Below are 13861 nucleotides of genomic sequence, written 5' to 3' on the forward strand. Positions count from 1 at the left end.
TGTCAAAGATTGGGTGAAAGGGAAACTGAAATCCAGAAAGATTGAAAATACAAAAGATCTGCTAAGTCCCCTGCTCAGTAGGTGAAAGGGAAACTGAAATTCATAATGATTGAAATGACAAAAGATCTGCTAATTCCCTTCAGCTATGGTCGTGTTTGCACAAAGCAGTACAGAAACAAAATTGAGTTGAAGCATTGTACTGACTTTTCATTTTTCTGTCTCTCAGGTGTCTGACTAGAACAGACTGTACTGAGAACAGAGCCCTCTGATATATTCCAGAAGTATAGGTTGCGTTCATCGTGGGTACTGGACATCCGCAAGCTTTAGCAAGAGCCCCAGTGGCCTAATGGATAAGGCACTGGCCTCCTAAGCCAGGGATTGTTGGTTCGAGTCCCATCTGGGGTGCTGGGAAAGCAGAGTGGCGCAGCGGAAGCGTGCTGGGCCCATAACCCAGAGGTCGATGGATCGAAACCATCCTCTGCTAAGTCAGCTTTAGTCCTAAAAAAGCATTCCTTTAGTCCAAAAATAGCACACCTTTCAATGTCAGAGGGGTGTGAGTCAAAAATTGATAGAAAGCCTCTAAAGACAGGGTGAATTCACTCTATAGCATTTCTTTCAATGTTTTAATTTAATGAAACTCTTCAAGGCACTTCATGCTTCACTCTAGCAAATCCCAATAGACACTCAAAATAACCTACAAATTCAAGCTTGTGTTGTAAAAAATGTAAGTGCCTTTCAAGAAAGTGAATGAAAATGGTGCTCGACAAGATGTTTAGAAGTAGACCTGGAAATTTCAAAACTTAAAAGCATGTTTGCCAAGTTGATATGTTCATATGCTTGTACAAAAGATCTGCTAATTCCCTTGAGCCATGAGGTTGATTTGCTGACAACAGATGGCGTGATGACAAGGGGTAATGTCGAGAGATGTGTTACACTGGCCTATCTTATCAAAGATCTCTTGCTGAATCTTCTCCAGGACCTCCAGACTTCTACATATTTGGCCAAAAGAATGGACGCGGAACAACGTGTGGATTTTTCAAATGTCACTGGATATCAAAGATTGGGTGAAAGGGAAACTGAAATCCAGAAAGATTGAAAATACAAAAGATCTGCTAAGTCCCCTGCTCAGTGGGTGAAAGGGAAACTGAAATTCATAATGATTGAAATGACAAAAGATCTGCTAATTCCCTTCAGCTATGGTCGTGTTTGCACAAAGCAGTACAGAAACAAAATTGAGTTGAAGCATTGTACTGACTTTTCATTTTTCTGTCTCTCAGGTGTCTGACTAGAACAGACTGTACTGAGAACAGAGCCCTCTGATATATTCCAGAAGTATAGGTTGCGTTCATCGTGGGTACTGGACATCCGCAAGCTTTAGCAAGAGCCCCAGTGGCCTAATGGATAAGGCACTGGCCTCCTAAGCCAGGGATTGTTGGTTCGAGTCCCATCTGGGGTGCTGGGAAAGCAGAGTGGCGCAGCGGAAGCGTGCTGGGCCCATAACCCAGAGGTCGATGGATCGAAACCATCCTCTGCTAAGTCACCTTTAGTCCTAAAAAAGCATTCCTTTAGTCCAAAAATAGCACACCTTTCAATGTCAGAGGGGTGTGAGTCAAAAATTGATAGAAAGCCTCTAAAGACAGGGTGAATTCACTCTATAGCATTTCTTTCAATGTTTTAATTTAATGAAACTCTTCAAGGCACTTCATGCTTCACTCTAGCAAATCCCAATAGACACTCAAAATAACCTACAAATTCAAGCTTGTGTTGTAAAAAATGTAAGTGCCTTTCAAGAAAGTGAATGAAAATGGTGCTCGACAAGATGTTTAGAAGTAGACCTGGAAATTTCAAAACTTAAAAGCATGTTTGCCAAGTTGATATGTTCATATGCTTGTACAAAAGATCTGCTAATTCCCTTGAGCCATGAGGTTGATTTGCTGACAACAGATGGCGTGATGACAAGGGGTAATGTCGAGAGATGTGTTACACTGGCCTATCTTATCAAAGATCTCTTGCTGAATCTTCTCCAGGACCTCCAGACTTCTACATATTTGGCCAAAAGAATGGACGCGGAACAACGTGTGGATTTTTCAAATGTCACTGGATATCAAAGATTGGGTGAAAGGGAAACTGAAATCCAGAAAGATTGAAAATACAAAAGATCTGCTAAGTCCCCTGCTCAGTGGGTGAAAGGGAAACTGAAATTCATAATGATTGAAATGACAAAAGATCTGCTAATTCCCTTCAGCTATGGTCGTGTTTGCACAAAGCAGTACAGAAACAAAATTGAGTTGAAGCATTGTACTGACTTTTCATTTTTCTGTCTCTCAGGTGTCTGACTAGAACAGACTGTACTGAGAACAGAGCCCTCTGATATATTCCAGAAGTATAGGTTGCGTTCATCGTGGGTACTGGACATCCGCAAGCTTTAGCAAGAGCCCCAGTGGCCTAATGGATAAGGCACTGGCCTCCTAAGCCAGGGATTGTGGGTTCGAGTCCCATCTGGGGTGCTGGGAAAGCAGAGTGGCGCAGCGGAAGCGTGCTGGGCCCATAACCCAGAGGTCGATGGATCGAAACCATCCTCTGCTAAGTCACCTTTAGTCCTAAAAAAGCATTCCTTTAGTCCAAAAATAGCACACCTTTCAATGTCAGAGGGGTGTGAGTCAAAAATTGATAGAAAGCCTCTAAAGACAGGGTGAATTCACTCTATAGCATTTCTTTCAATGTTTTAATTTAATGAAACTCTTCAAGGCACTTCATGCTTCACTCTAGCAAATCCCAATAGACACTCAAAATAACCTACAAATTCAAGCTTGTGTTGTAAAAAATGTAAGTGCCTTTCAAGAAAGTGAATGAAAATGGTGCTCGACAAGATGTTTAGAAGTAGACCTGGAAATTTCAAAACTTAAAAGCATGTTTGCCAAGTTGATATGTTCATATGCTTGTACAAAAGATCTGCTAATTCCCTTGAGCCATGAGGTTGATTTGCTGACAACAGATGGCGTGATGACAAGGGGTAATGTCGAGAGATGTGTTACACTGGCCTATCTTATCAAAGATCTCTTGCTGAATCTTCTCCAGGACCTCCAGACTTCTACATATTTGGCCAAAAGAATGGACGCGGAACAACGTGTGGATTTTTCAAATGTCACTGGATATCAAAGATTGGGTGAAAGGGAAACTGAAATCCAGAAAGATTGAAAATACAAAAGATCTGCTAAGTCCCCTGCTCAGTAGGTGAAAGGGAAACTGAAATTCATAATGATTGAAATGACAAAAGATCTGCTAATTCCCTTCAGCTATGGTCGTGTTTGCACAAAGCAGTACAGAAACAAAATTGAGTTGAAGCATTGTACTGACTTTTCATTTTTCTGTCTCTCAGGTGTCTGACTAGAACAGACTGTACTGAGAACAGAGCCCTCTGATATATTCCAGAAGTATAGGTTGCGTTCATCGTGGGTACTGGACATCCGCAAGCTTTAGCAAGAGCCCCAGTGGCCTAATGGATAAGGCACTGGCCTCCTAAGCCAGGGATTGTTGGTTCGAGTCCCATCTGGGGTGCTGGGAAAGCAGAGTGGCGCAGCGGAAGCGTGCTGGGCCCATAACCCAGAGGTCGATGGATCGAAACCATCCTCTGCTAAGTCACCTTTAGTCCTAAAAAAGCATTCCTTTAGTCCAAAAATAGCACACCTTTCAATGTCAGAGGGGTGTGAGTCAAAAATTGATAGAAAGCCTCTAAAGACAGGGTGAATTCACTCTATAGCATTTCTTTCAATGTTTTAATTTAATGAAACTCTTCAAGGCACTTCATGCTTCACTCTAGCAAATCCCAATAGACACTCAAAATAACCTACAAATTCAAGCTTGTGTTGTAAAAAATGTAAGTGCCTTTCAAGAAAGTGAATGAAAATGGTGCTCGACAAGATGTTTAGAAGTAGACCTGGAAATTTCAAAACTTAAAAGCATGTTTGCCAAGTTGATATGTTCATATGCTTGTACAAAAGATCTGCTAATTCCCTTGAGCCATGAGGTTGATTTGCTGACAACAGATGGCGTGATGACAAGGGGTAATGTCGAGAGATGTGTTACACTGGCCTATCTTATCAAAGATCTCTTGCTGAATCTTCTCCAGGACCTCCAGACTTCTACATATTTGGCCAAAAGAATGGACGCGGAACAACGTGTGGATTTTTCAAATGTCACTGGATATCAAAGATTGGGTGAAAGGGAAACTGAAATCCAGAAAGATTGAAAATACAAAAGATCTGCTAAGTCCCCTGCTCAGTGGGTGAAAGGGAAACTGAAATTCATAATGATTGAAATGACAAAAGATCTGCTAATTCCCTTCAGCTATGGTCGTGTTTGCACAAAGCAGTACAGAAACAAAATTGAGTTGAAGCATTGTACTGACTTTTCATTTTTCTGTCTCTCAGGTGTCTGACTAGAACAGACTGTACTGAGAACAGAGCCCTCTGATATATTCCAGAAGTATAGGTTGCGTTCATCGTGGGTACTGGACATCCGCAAGCTTTAGCAAGAGCCCCAGTGGCCTAATGGATAAGGCACTGGCCTCCTAAGCCAGGGATTGTTGGTTCGAGTCCCATCTGGGGTGCTGGGAAAGCAGAGTGGCGCAGCGGAAGCGTGCTGGGCCCATAACCCAGAGGTCGATGGATCGAAACCATCCTCTGCTAAGTCACCTTTAGTCCTAAAAAAGCATTCCTTTAGTCCAAAAATAGCACACCTTTCAATGTCAGAGGGGTGTGAGTCAAAAATTGATAGAAAGCCTCTAAAGACAGGGTGAATTCACTCTATAGCATTTCTTTCAATGTTTTAATTTAATGAAATTCTTCAAGGCACTTCATGCTTCACTCTAGCAAATCCCAATAGACACTCAAAATAACCTACAAATTCAAGCTTGTGTTGTAAAAAATGTAAGTGCCTTTCAAGAAAGTGAATGAAAATGGTGCTCGACAAGATGTTTAGAAGTAGACCTGGAAATTTCAAAACTTAAAAGCATGTTTGCCAAGTTGATATGTTCATATGCTTGTACAAAAGATCTGCTAATTCCCTTGAGCCATGAGGTTGATTTGCTGACAACAGATGGCGTGATGACAAGGGGTAATGTCGAGAGATGTGTTACACTGGCCTATCTTATCAAAGATCTCTTGCTGAATCTTCTCCAGGACCTCCAGACTTCTACATATTTGGCCAAAAGAATGGACGCGGAACAACGTGTGGATTTTTCAAATGTCACTGGATGTCAAAGATTGGGTGAAAGGGAAACTGAAATCCAGAAAGATTGAAAATACAAAAGATCTGCTAAGTCCCCTGCTCAGTGGGTGAAAGGGAAACTGAAATTCATAATGATTGAAATGACAAAAGATCTGCTAATTCCCTTCAGCTATGGTCGTGTTTGCACAAAGCAGTACAGAAACAAAATTGAGTTGAAGCATTGTACTGACTTTTCATTTTTCTGTCTCTCAGGTGTCTGACTAGAACAGACTGTACTGAGAACAGAGCCCTCTGATATATTCCAGAAGTATAGGTTGCGTTCATCGTGGGTACTGGACATCCGCAAGCTTTAGCAAGAGCCCCAGTGGCCTAATGGATAAGGCACTGGCCTCCTAAGCCAGGGATTGTGGGTTCGAGTCCCATCTGGGGTGCTGGGAAAGCAGAGTGGCGCAGCGGAAGCGTGCTGGGCCCATAACCCAGAGGTCGATGGATCGAAACCATCCTCTGCTAAGTCACCTTTAGTCCTAAAAAAGCATTCCTTTAGTCCAAAAATAGCACACCTTTCAATGTCAGAGGGGTGTGAGTCAAAAATTGATAGAAAGCCTCTAAAGACAGGGTGAATTCACTCTATAGCATTTCTTTCAATGTTTTAATTTAATGAAACTCTTCAAGGCACTTCATGCTTCACTCTAGCAAATCCCAATAGACACTCAAAATAACCTACAAATTCAAGCTTGTGTTGTAAAAAATGTAAGTGCCTTTCAAGAAAGTGAATGAAAATGGTGCTCGACAAGATGTTTAGAAGTAGACCTGGAAATTTCAAAACTTAAAAGCATGTTTGCCAAGTTGATATGTTCATATGCTTGTACAAAAGATCTGCTAATTCCCTTGAGCCATGAGGTTGATTTGCTGACAACAGATGGCGTGATGACAAGGGGTAATGTCGAGAGATGTGTTACACTGGCCTATCTTATCAAAGATCTCTTGCTGAATCTTCTCCAGGACCTCCAGACTTCTACATATTTGGCCAAAAGAATGGACGCGGAACAACGTGTGGATTTTTCAAATGTCACTGGATATCAAAGATTGGGTGAAAGGGAAACTGAAATCCAGAAAGATTGAAAATACAAAAGATCTGCTAAGTCCCCTGCTCAGTGGGTGAAAGGGAAACTGAAATTTATAATGATTGAAATGACAAAAGATCTGCTAATTCCCTTCAGCTATGGTCGTGTTTGCACAAAGCAGTACAGAAACAAAATTGAGTTGAAGCATTGTACTGACTTTTCATTTTTCTGTCTCTCAGGTGTCTGACTAGAACAGACTGTACTGAGAACAGAGCCCTCTGATATATTCCAGAAGTATAGGTTGCGTTCATCGTGGGTACTGGACATCCGCAAGCTTTAGCAAGAGCCCCAGTGGCCTAATGGATAAGGCACTGGCCTCCTAAGCCAGGGATTGTGGGTTCGAGTCCCATCTGGGGTGCTGGGAAAGCAGAGTGGCGCAGCGGAAGCGTGCTGGGCCCATAACCCAGAGGTCGATGGATCGAAACCATCCTCTGCTAAGTCACCTTTAGTCCTAAAAAAGCATTCCTTTAGTCCAAAAATAGCACACCTTTCAATGTCAGAGGGGTGTGAGTCAAAAATTGATAGAAAGCCTCTAAAGACAGGGTGAATTCACTCTATAGCATTTCTTTCAATGTTTTAATTTAATGAAACTCTTCAAGGCACTTCATGCTTCACTCTAGCAAATCCCAATAGACACTCAAAATAACCTACAAATTCAAGCTTGTGTTGTAAAAAATGTAAGTGCCTTTCAAGAAAGTGAATGAAAATGGTGCTCGACAAGATGTTTAGAAGTAGACCTGGAAATTTCAAAACTTAAAAGCATGTTTGCCAAGTTGATATGTTCATATGCTTGTACAAAAGATCTGCTAATTCCCTTGAGCCATGAGGTTGATTTGCTGACAACAGATGGCGTGATGACAAGGGGTAATGTCGAGAGATGTGTTACACTGGCCTATCTTATCAAAGATCTCTTGCTGAATCTTCTCCAGGACCTCCAGACTTCTACATATTTGGCCAAAAGAATGGACGCGGAACAACGTGTGGATTTTTCAAATGTCACTGGATATCAAAGATTGGGTGAAAGGGAAACTGAAATCCAGAAAGATTGAAAATACAAAAGATCTGCTAAGTCCCCTGCTCAGTGGGTGAAAGGGAAACTGAAATTCATAATGATTGAAATGACAAAAGATCTGCTAATTCCCTTCAGCTATGGTCGTGTTTGCACAAAGCAGTACAGAAACAAAATTGAGTTGAAGCATTGTACTGACTTTTCATTTTTCTGTCTCTCAGGTGTCTGACTAGAACAGACTGTACTGAGAACAGAGCCCTCTGATATATTCCAGAAGTATAGGTTGCGTTCATCGTGGGTACTGGACATCCGCAAGCTTTAGCAAGAGCCCCAGTGGCCTAATGGATAAGGCACTGGCCTCCTAAGCCAGGGATTGTGGGTTCGAGTCCCATCTGGGGTGCTGGGAAAGCAGAGTGGCGCAGCGGAAGCGTGCTGGGCCCATAACCCAGAGGTCGATGGATCGAAACCATCCTCTGCTAAGTCACCTTTAGTCCTAAAAAAGCATTCCTTTAGTCCAAAAATAGCACACCTTTCAATGTCAGAGGGGTGTGAGTCAAAAATTGATAGAAAGCCTCTAAAGACAGGGTGAATTCACTCTATAGCATTTCTTTCAATGTTTTAATTTAATGAAACTCTTCAAGGCACTTCATGCTTCACTCTAGCAAATCCCAATAGACACTCAAAATAACCTACAAATTCAAGCTTGTGTTGTAAAAAATGTAAGTGCCTTTCAAGAAAGTGAATGAAAATGGTGCTCGACAAGATGTTTAGAAGTAGACCTGGAAATTTCAAAACTTAAAAGCATGTTTGCCAAGTTGATATGTTCATATGCTTGTACAAAAGATCTGCTAATTCCCTTGAGCCATGAGGTTGATTTGCTGACAACAGATGGCGTGATGACAAGGGGTAATGTCGAGAGATGTGTTACACTGGCCTATCTTATCAAAGATCTCTTGCTGAATCTTCTCCAGGACCTCCAGACTTCTACATATTTGGCCAAAAGAATGGACGCGGAACAACGTGTGGATTTTTCAAATGTCACTGGATATCAAAGATTGGGTGAAAGGGAAACTGAAATCCAGAAAGATTGAAAATACAAAAGATCTGCTAAGTCCCCTGCTCAGTGGGTGAAAGGGAAACTGAAATTCATAATGATTGAAATGACAAAAGATCTGCTAATTCCCTTCAGCTATGGTCGTGTTTGCACAAAGCAGTACAGAAACAAAATTGAGTTGAAGCATTGTACTGACTTTTCATTTTTCTGTCTCTCAGGTGTCTGACTAGAACAGACTGTACTGAGAACAGAGCCCTCTGATATATTCCAGAAGTATAGGTTGCGTTCATCGTGGGTACTGGACATCCGCAAGCTTTAGCAAGAGCCCCAGTGGCCTAATGGATAAGGCACTGGCCTCCTAAGCCAGGGATTGTGGGTTCGAGTCCCATCTGGGGTGCTGGGAAAGCAGAGTGGCGCAGCGGAAGCGTGCTGGGCCCATAACCCAGAGGTCGATGGATCGAAACCATCCTCTGCTAAGTCACCTTTAGTCCTAAAAAAGCATTCCTTTAGTCCAAAAATAGCACACCTTTCAATGTCAGAGGGGTGTGAGTCAAAAATTGATAGAAAGCCTCTAAAGACAGGGTGAATTCACTCTATAGCATTTCTTTCAATGTTTTAATTTAATGAAACTCTTCAAGGCACTTCATGCTTCACTCTAGCAAATCCCAATAGACACTCAAAATAACCTACAAATTCAAGCTTGTGTTGTAAAAAATGTAAGTGCCTTTCAAGAAAGTGAATGAAAATGGTGCTCGACAAGATGTTTAGAAGTAGACCTGGAAATTTCAAAACTTAAAAGCATGTTTGCCAAGTTGATATGTTCATATGCTTGTACAAAAGATCTGCTAATTCCCTTGAGCCATGAGGTTGATTTGCTGACAACAGATGGCGTGATGACAAGGGGTAATGTCGAGAGATGTGTTACACTGGCCTATCTTATCAAAGATCTCTTGCTGAATCTTCTCCAGGACCTCCAGACTTCTCCTACATATTTGGCCAAAAGAATGGACGCGGAACAACGTGTGGATTTTTCAAATGTCACTGGATATCAAAGATTGGGTGAAAGGGAAACTGAAATCCAGAAAGATTGAAAATACAAAAGATCTGCTAAGTCCCCTGCTCAGTGGGTGAAAGGGAAACTGAAATTTATAATGATTGAAATGACAAAAGATCTGCTAATTCCCTTCAGCTATGGTCGTGTTTGCACAAAGCAGTACAGAAACAAAATTGAGTTGAAGCATTGTACTGACTTTTCATTTTTCTGTCTCTCAGGTGTCTGACTAGAACAGACTGTACTGAGAACAGAGCCCTCTGATATATTCCAGAAGTATAGGTTGCGTTCATCGTGGGTACTGGACATCCGCAAGCTTTAGCAAGAGCCCCAGTGGCCTAATGGATAAGGCACTGGCCTCCTAAGCCAGGGATTGTGGGTTCGAGTCCCATCTGGGGTGCTGGGAAAGCAGAGTGGCGCAGCGGAAGCGTGCTGGGCCCATAACCCAGAGGTCGATGGATCGAAACCATCCTCTGCTAAGTCACCTTTAGTCCTAAAAAAGCATTCCTTTAGTCCAAAAATAGCACACCTTTCAATGTCAGAGGGGTGTGAGTCAAAAATTGATAGAAAGCCTCTAAAGACAGGGTGAATTCACTCTATAGCATTTCTTTCAATGTTTTAATTTAATGAAACTCTTCAAGGCACTTCATGCTTCACTCTAGCAAATCCCAATAGACACTCAAAATAACCTACAAATTCAAGCTTGTGTTGTAAAAAATGTAAGTGCCTTTCAAGAAAGTGAATGAAAATGGTGCTCGACAAGATGTTTAGAAGTAGACCTGGAAATTTCAAAACTTAAAAGCATGTTTGCCAAGTTGATATGTTCATATGCTTGTACAAAAGATCTGCTAATTCCCTTGAGCCATGAGGTTGATTTGCTGACAACAGATGGCGTGATGACAAGGGGTAATGTCGAGAGATGTGTTACACTGGCCTATCTTATCAAAGATCTCTTGCTGAATCTTCTCCAGGACCTCCAGACTTCTACATATTTGGCCAAAAGAATGGACGCGGAACAACGTGTGGATTTTTCAAATGTCACTGGATATCAAAGATTGGGTGAAAGGGAAACTGAAATCCAGAAAGATTGAAAATACAAAAGATCTGCTAAGTCCCCTGCTCAGTGGGTGAAAGGGAAACTGAAATTCATAATGATTGAAATGACAAAAGATCTGCTAATTCCCTTCAGCTATGGTCGTGTTTGCACAAAGCAGTACAGAAACAAAATTGAGTTGAAGCATTGTACTGACTTTTCATTTTTCTGTCTCTCAGGTGTCTGACTAGAACAGACTGTACTGAGAACAGAGCCCTCTGATATATTCCAGAAGTATAGGTTGCGTTCATCGTGGGTACTGGACATCCGCAAGCTTTAGCAAGAGCCCCAGTGGCCTAATGGATAAGGCACTGGCCTCCTAAGCCAGGGATTGTGGGTTCGAGTCCCATCTGGGGTGCTGGGAAAGCAGAGTGGCGCAGCGGAAGCGTGCTGGGCCCATAACCCAGAGGTCGATGGATCGAAACCATCCTCTGCTAAGTCACCTTTAGTCCTAAAAAAGCATTCCTTTAGTCCAAAAATAGCACACCTTTCAATGTCAGAGGGGTGTGAGTCAAAAATTGATAGAAAGCCTCTAAAGACAGGGTGAATTCACTCTATAGCATTTCTTTCAATGTTTTAATTTAATGAAACTCTTCAAGGCACTTCATGCTTCACTCTAGCAAATCCCAATAGACACTCAAAATAACCTACAAATTCAAGCTTGTGTTGTAAAAAATGTAAGTGCCTTTCAAGAAAGTGAATGAAAATGGTGCTCGACAAGATGTTTAGAAGTAGACCTGGAAATTTCAAAACTTAAAAGCATGTTTGCCAAGTTGATATGTTCATATGCTTGTACAAAAGATCTGCTAATTCCCTTGAGCCATGAGGTTGATTTGCTGACAACAGATGGCGTGATGACAAGGGGTAATGTCGAGAGATGTGTTACACTGGCCTATCTTATCAAAGATCTCTTGCTGAATCTTCTCCAGGACCTCCAGACTTCTACATATTTGGCCAAAAGAATGGACGCGGAACAACGTGTGGATTTTTCAAATGTCACTGGATATCAAAGATTGGGTGAAAGGGAAACTGAAATCCAGAAAGATTGAAAATACAAAAGATCTGCTAAGTCCCCTGCTCAGTGGGTGAAAGGGAAACTGAAATTTATAATGATTGAAATGACAAAAGATCTGCTAATTCCCTTCAGCTATGGTCGTGTTTGCACAAAGCAGTACAGAAACAAAATTGAGTTGAAGCATTGTACTGACTTTTCATTTTTCTGTCTCTCAGGTGTCTGACTAGAACAGACTGTACTGAGAACAGAGCCCTCTGATATATTCCAGAAGTATAGGTTGCGTTCATCGTGGGTACTGGACATCCGCAAGCTTTAGCAAGAGCCCCAGTGGCCTAATGGATAAGGCACTGGCCTCCTAAGCCAGGGATTGTGGGTTCGAGTCCCATCTGGGGTGCTGGGAAAGCAGAGTGGCGCAGCGGAAGCGTGCTGGGCCCATAACCCAGAGGTCGATGGATCGAAACCATCCTCTGCTAAGTCACCTTTAGTCCTAAAAAAGCATTCCTTTAGTCCAAAAATAGCACACCTTTCAATGTCAGAGGGGTGTGAGTCAAAAATTGATAGAAAGCCTCTAAAGACAGGGTGAATTCACTCTATAGCATTTCTTTCAATGTTTTAATTTAATGAAACTCTTCAAGGCACTTCATGCTTCACTCTAGCAAATCCCAATAGACACTCAAAATAACCTACAAATTCAAGCTTGTGTTGTAAAAAATGTAAGTGCCTTTCAAGAAAGTGAATGAAAATGGTGCTCGACAAGATGTTTAGAAGTAGACCTGGAAATTTCAAAACTTAAAAGCATGTTTGCCAAGTTGATATGTTCATATGCTTGTACAAAAGATCTGCTAATTCCCTTGAGCCATGAGGTTGATTTGCTGACAACAGATGGCGTGATGACAAGGGGTAATGTCGAGAGATGTGTTACACTGGCCTATCTTATCAAAGATCTCTTGCTGAATCTTCTCCAGGACCTCCAGACTTCTACATATTTGGCCAAAAGAATGGACGCGGAACAACGTGTGGATTTTTCAAATGTCACTGGATATCAAAGATTGGGTGAAAGGGAAACTGAAATCCAGAAAGATTGAAAATACAAAAGATCTGCTAAGTCCCCTGCTCAGTGGGTGAAAGGGAAACTGAAATTTATAATGATTGAAATGACAAAAGATCTGCTAATTCCCTTCAGCTATGGTCGTGTTTGCACAAAGCAGTACAGAAACAAAATTGAGTTGAAGCATTGTACTGACTTTTCATTTTTCTGTCTCTCAGGTGTCTGACTAGAACAGACTGTACTGAGAACAGAGCCCTCTGATATATTCCAGAAGTATAGGTTGCGTTCATCGTGGGTACTGGACATCCGCAAGCTTTAGCAAGAGCCCCAGTGGCCTAATGGATAAGGCACTGGCCTCCTAAGCCAGGGATTGTGGGTTCGAGTCCCATCTGGGGTGCTGGGAAAGCAGAGTGGCGCAGCGGAAGCGTGCTGGGCCCATAACCCAGAGGTCGATGGATCGAAACCATCCTCTGCTAAGTCACCTTTAGTCCTAAAAAAGCATTCCTTTAGTCCAAAAATAGCACACCTTTCAATGTCAGAGGGGTGTGAGTCAAAAATTGATAGAAAGCCTCTAAAGACAGGGTGAATTCACTCTATAGCATTTCTTTCAATGTTTTAATTTAATGAAACTCTTCAAGGCACTTCATGCTTCACTCTAGCAAATCCCAATAGACACTCAAAATAACCTACAAATTCAAGCTTGTGTTGTAAAAAATGTAAGTGCCTTTCAAGAAAGTGAATGAAAATGGTGCTCGACAAGATGTTTAGAAGTAGACCTGGAAATTTCAAAACTTAAAAGCATGTTTGCCAAGTTGATATGTTCATATGCTTGTACAAAAGATCTGCTAATTCCCTTGAGCCATGAGGTTGATTTGCTGACAACAGATGGCGTGATGACAAGGGGTAATGTCGAGAGATGTGTTACACTGGCCTATCTTATCAAAGATCTCTTGCTGAATCTTCTCCAGGACCTCCAGACTTCTACATATTTGGCCAAAAGAATGGACGCGGAACAACGTGTGGATTTTTCAAATGTCACTGGATATCAAAGATTGGGTGAAAGGGAAACTGAAATCCAGAAAGATTGAAAATACAAAAGATCTGCTAAGTCCCCTGCTCAGTGGGTGAAAGGGAAACTGAAATTTATAATGATTGAAATGACAAAAGATCTGCTAATTCCCTTCAGCTATGGTCGTGTTTGCACAAAGCAGTACAGAAACAAAATTGAGTTGAAGCAT

At 41.7% G+C, this 13861-nt stretch overlaps 9 non-coding genes across 9 annotated transcripts; all 9 read left to right on the forward strand.

The window, feature by feature from the left end:
• Positions 1–2434: 2434 nt before the first annotated feature.
• On the forward strand, positions 2435–2507 carry trnar-ccu (transfer RNA arginine (anticodon CCU)). The gene has a single exon. It is a non-coding gene; the product is annotated as a tRNA-Arg (tRNA).
• A 3080-nt stretch (positions 2508–5587) lies between these two features.
• trnar-ccu (transfer RNA arginine (anticodon CCU)) lies at positions 5588–5660 on the forward strand. Its single transcript has one exon. It is a non-coding gene; the product is annotated as a tRNA-Arg (tRNA).
• Positions 5661–6638: 978 nt separating this feature from the next.
• On the forward strand, positions 6639–6711 carry trnar-ccu (transfer RNA arginine (anticodon CCU)). Its single transcript has one exon. It is a non-coding gene; the product is annotated as a tRNA-Arg (tRNA).
• A 978-nt stretch (positions 6712–7689) lies between these two features.
• trnar-ccu (transfer RNA arginine (anticodon CCU)) lies at positions 7690–7762 on the forward strand. The gene has a single exon. It is a non-coding gene; the product is annotated as a tRNA-Arg (tRNA).
• A 978-nt stretch (positions 7763–8740) lies between these two features.
• trnar-ccu (transfer RNA arginine (anticodon CCU)) lies at positions 8741–8813 on the forward strand. The gene has a single exon. It is a non-coding gene; the product is annotated as a tRNA-Arg (tRNA).
• A 981-nt stretch (positions 8814–9794) lies between these two features.
• Positions 9795–9867, forward strand: trnar-ccu (transfer RNA arginine (anticodon CCU)). The gene has a single exon. It is a non-coding gene; the product is annotated as a tRNA-Arg (tRNA).
• A 978-nt stretch (positions 9868–10845) lies between these two features.
• trnar-ccu (transfer RNA arginine (anticodon CCU)) lies at positions 10846–10918 on the forward strand. Its single transcript has one exon. It is a non-coding gene; the product is annotated as a tRNA-Arg (tRNA).
• A 978-nt stretch (positions 10919–11896) lies between these two features.
• trnar-ccu (transfer RNA arginine (anticodon CCU)) lies at positions 11897–11969 on the forward strand. The gene has a single exon. It is a non-coding gene; the product is annotated as a tRNA-Arg (tRNA).
• A 978-nt stretch (positions 11970–12947) lies between these two features.
• On the forward strand, positions 12948–13020 carry trnar-ccu (transfer RNA arginine (anticodon CCU)). Its single transcript has one exon. It is a non-coding gene; the product is annotated as a tRNA-Arg (tRNA).
• Positions 13021–13861: the final 841 nt, after the last annotated feature.

This window comes from Brachyhypopomus gauderio, chromosome 10 (genome assembly GCF_052324685.1).
Source record: "Brachyhypopomus gauderio isolate BG-103 chromosome 10, BGAUD_0.2, whole genome shotgun sequence".
Taxonomy (NCBI): domain Eukaryota; kingdom Metazoa; phylum Chordata; class Actinopteri; order Gymnotiformes; family Hypopomidae; genus Brachyhypopomus; species Brachyhypopomus gauderio.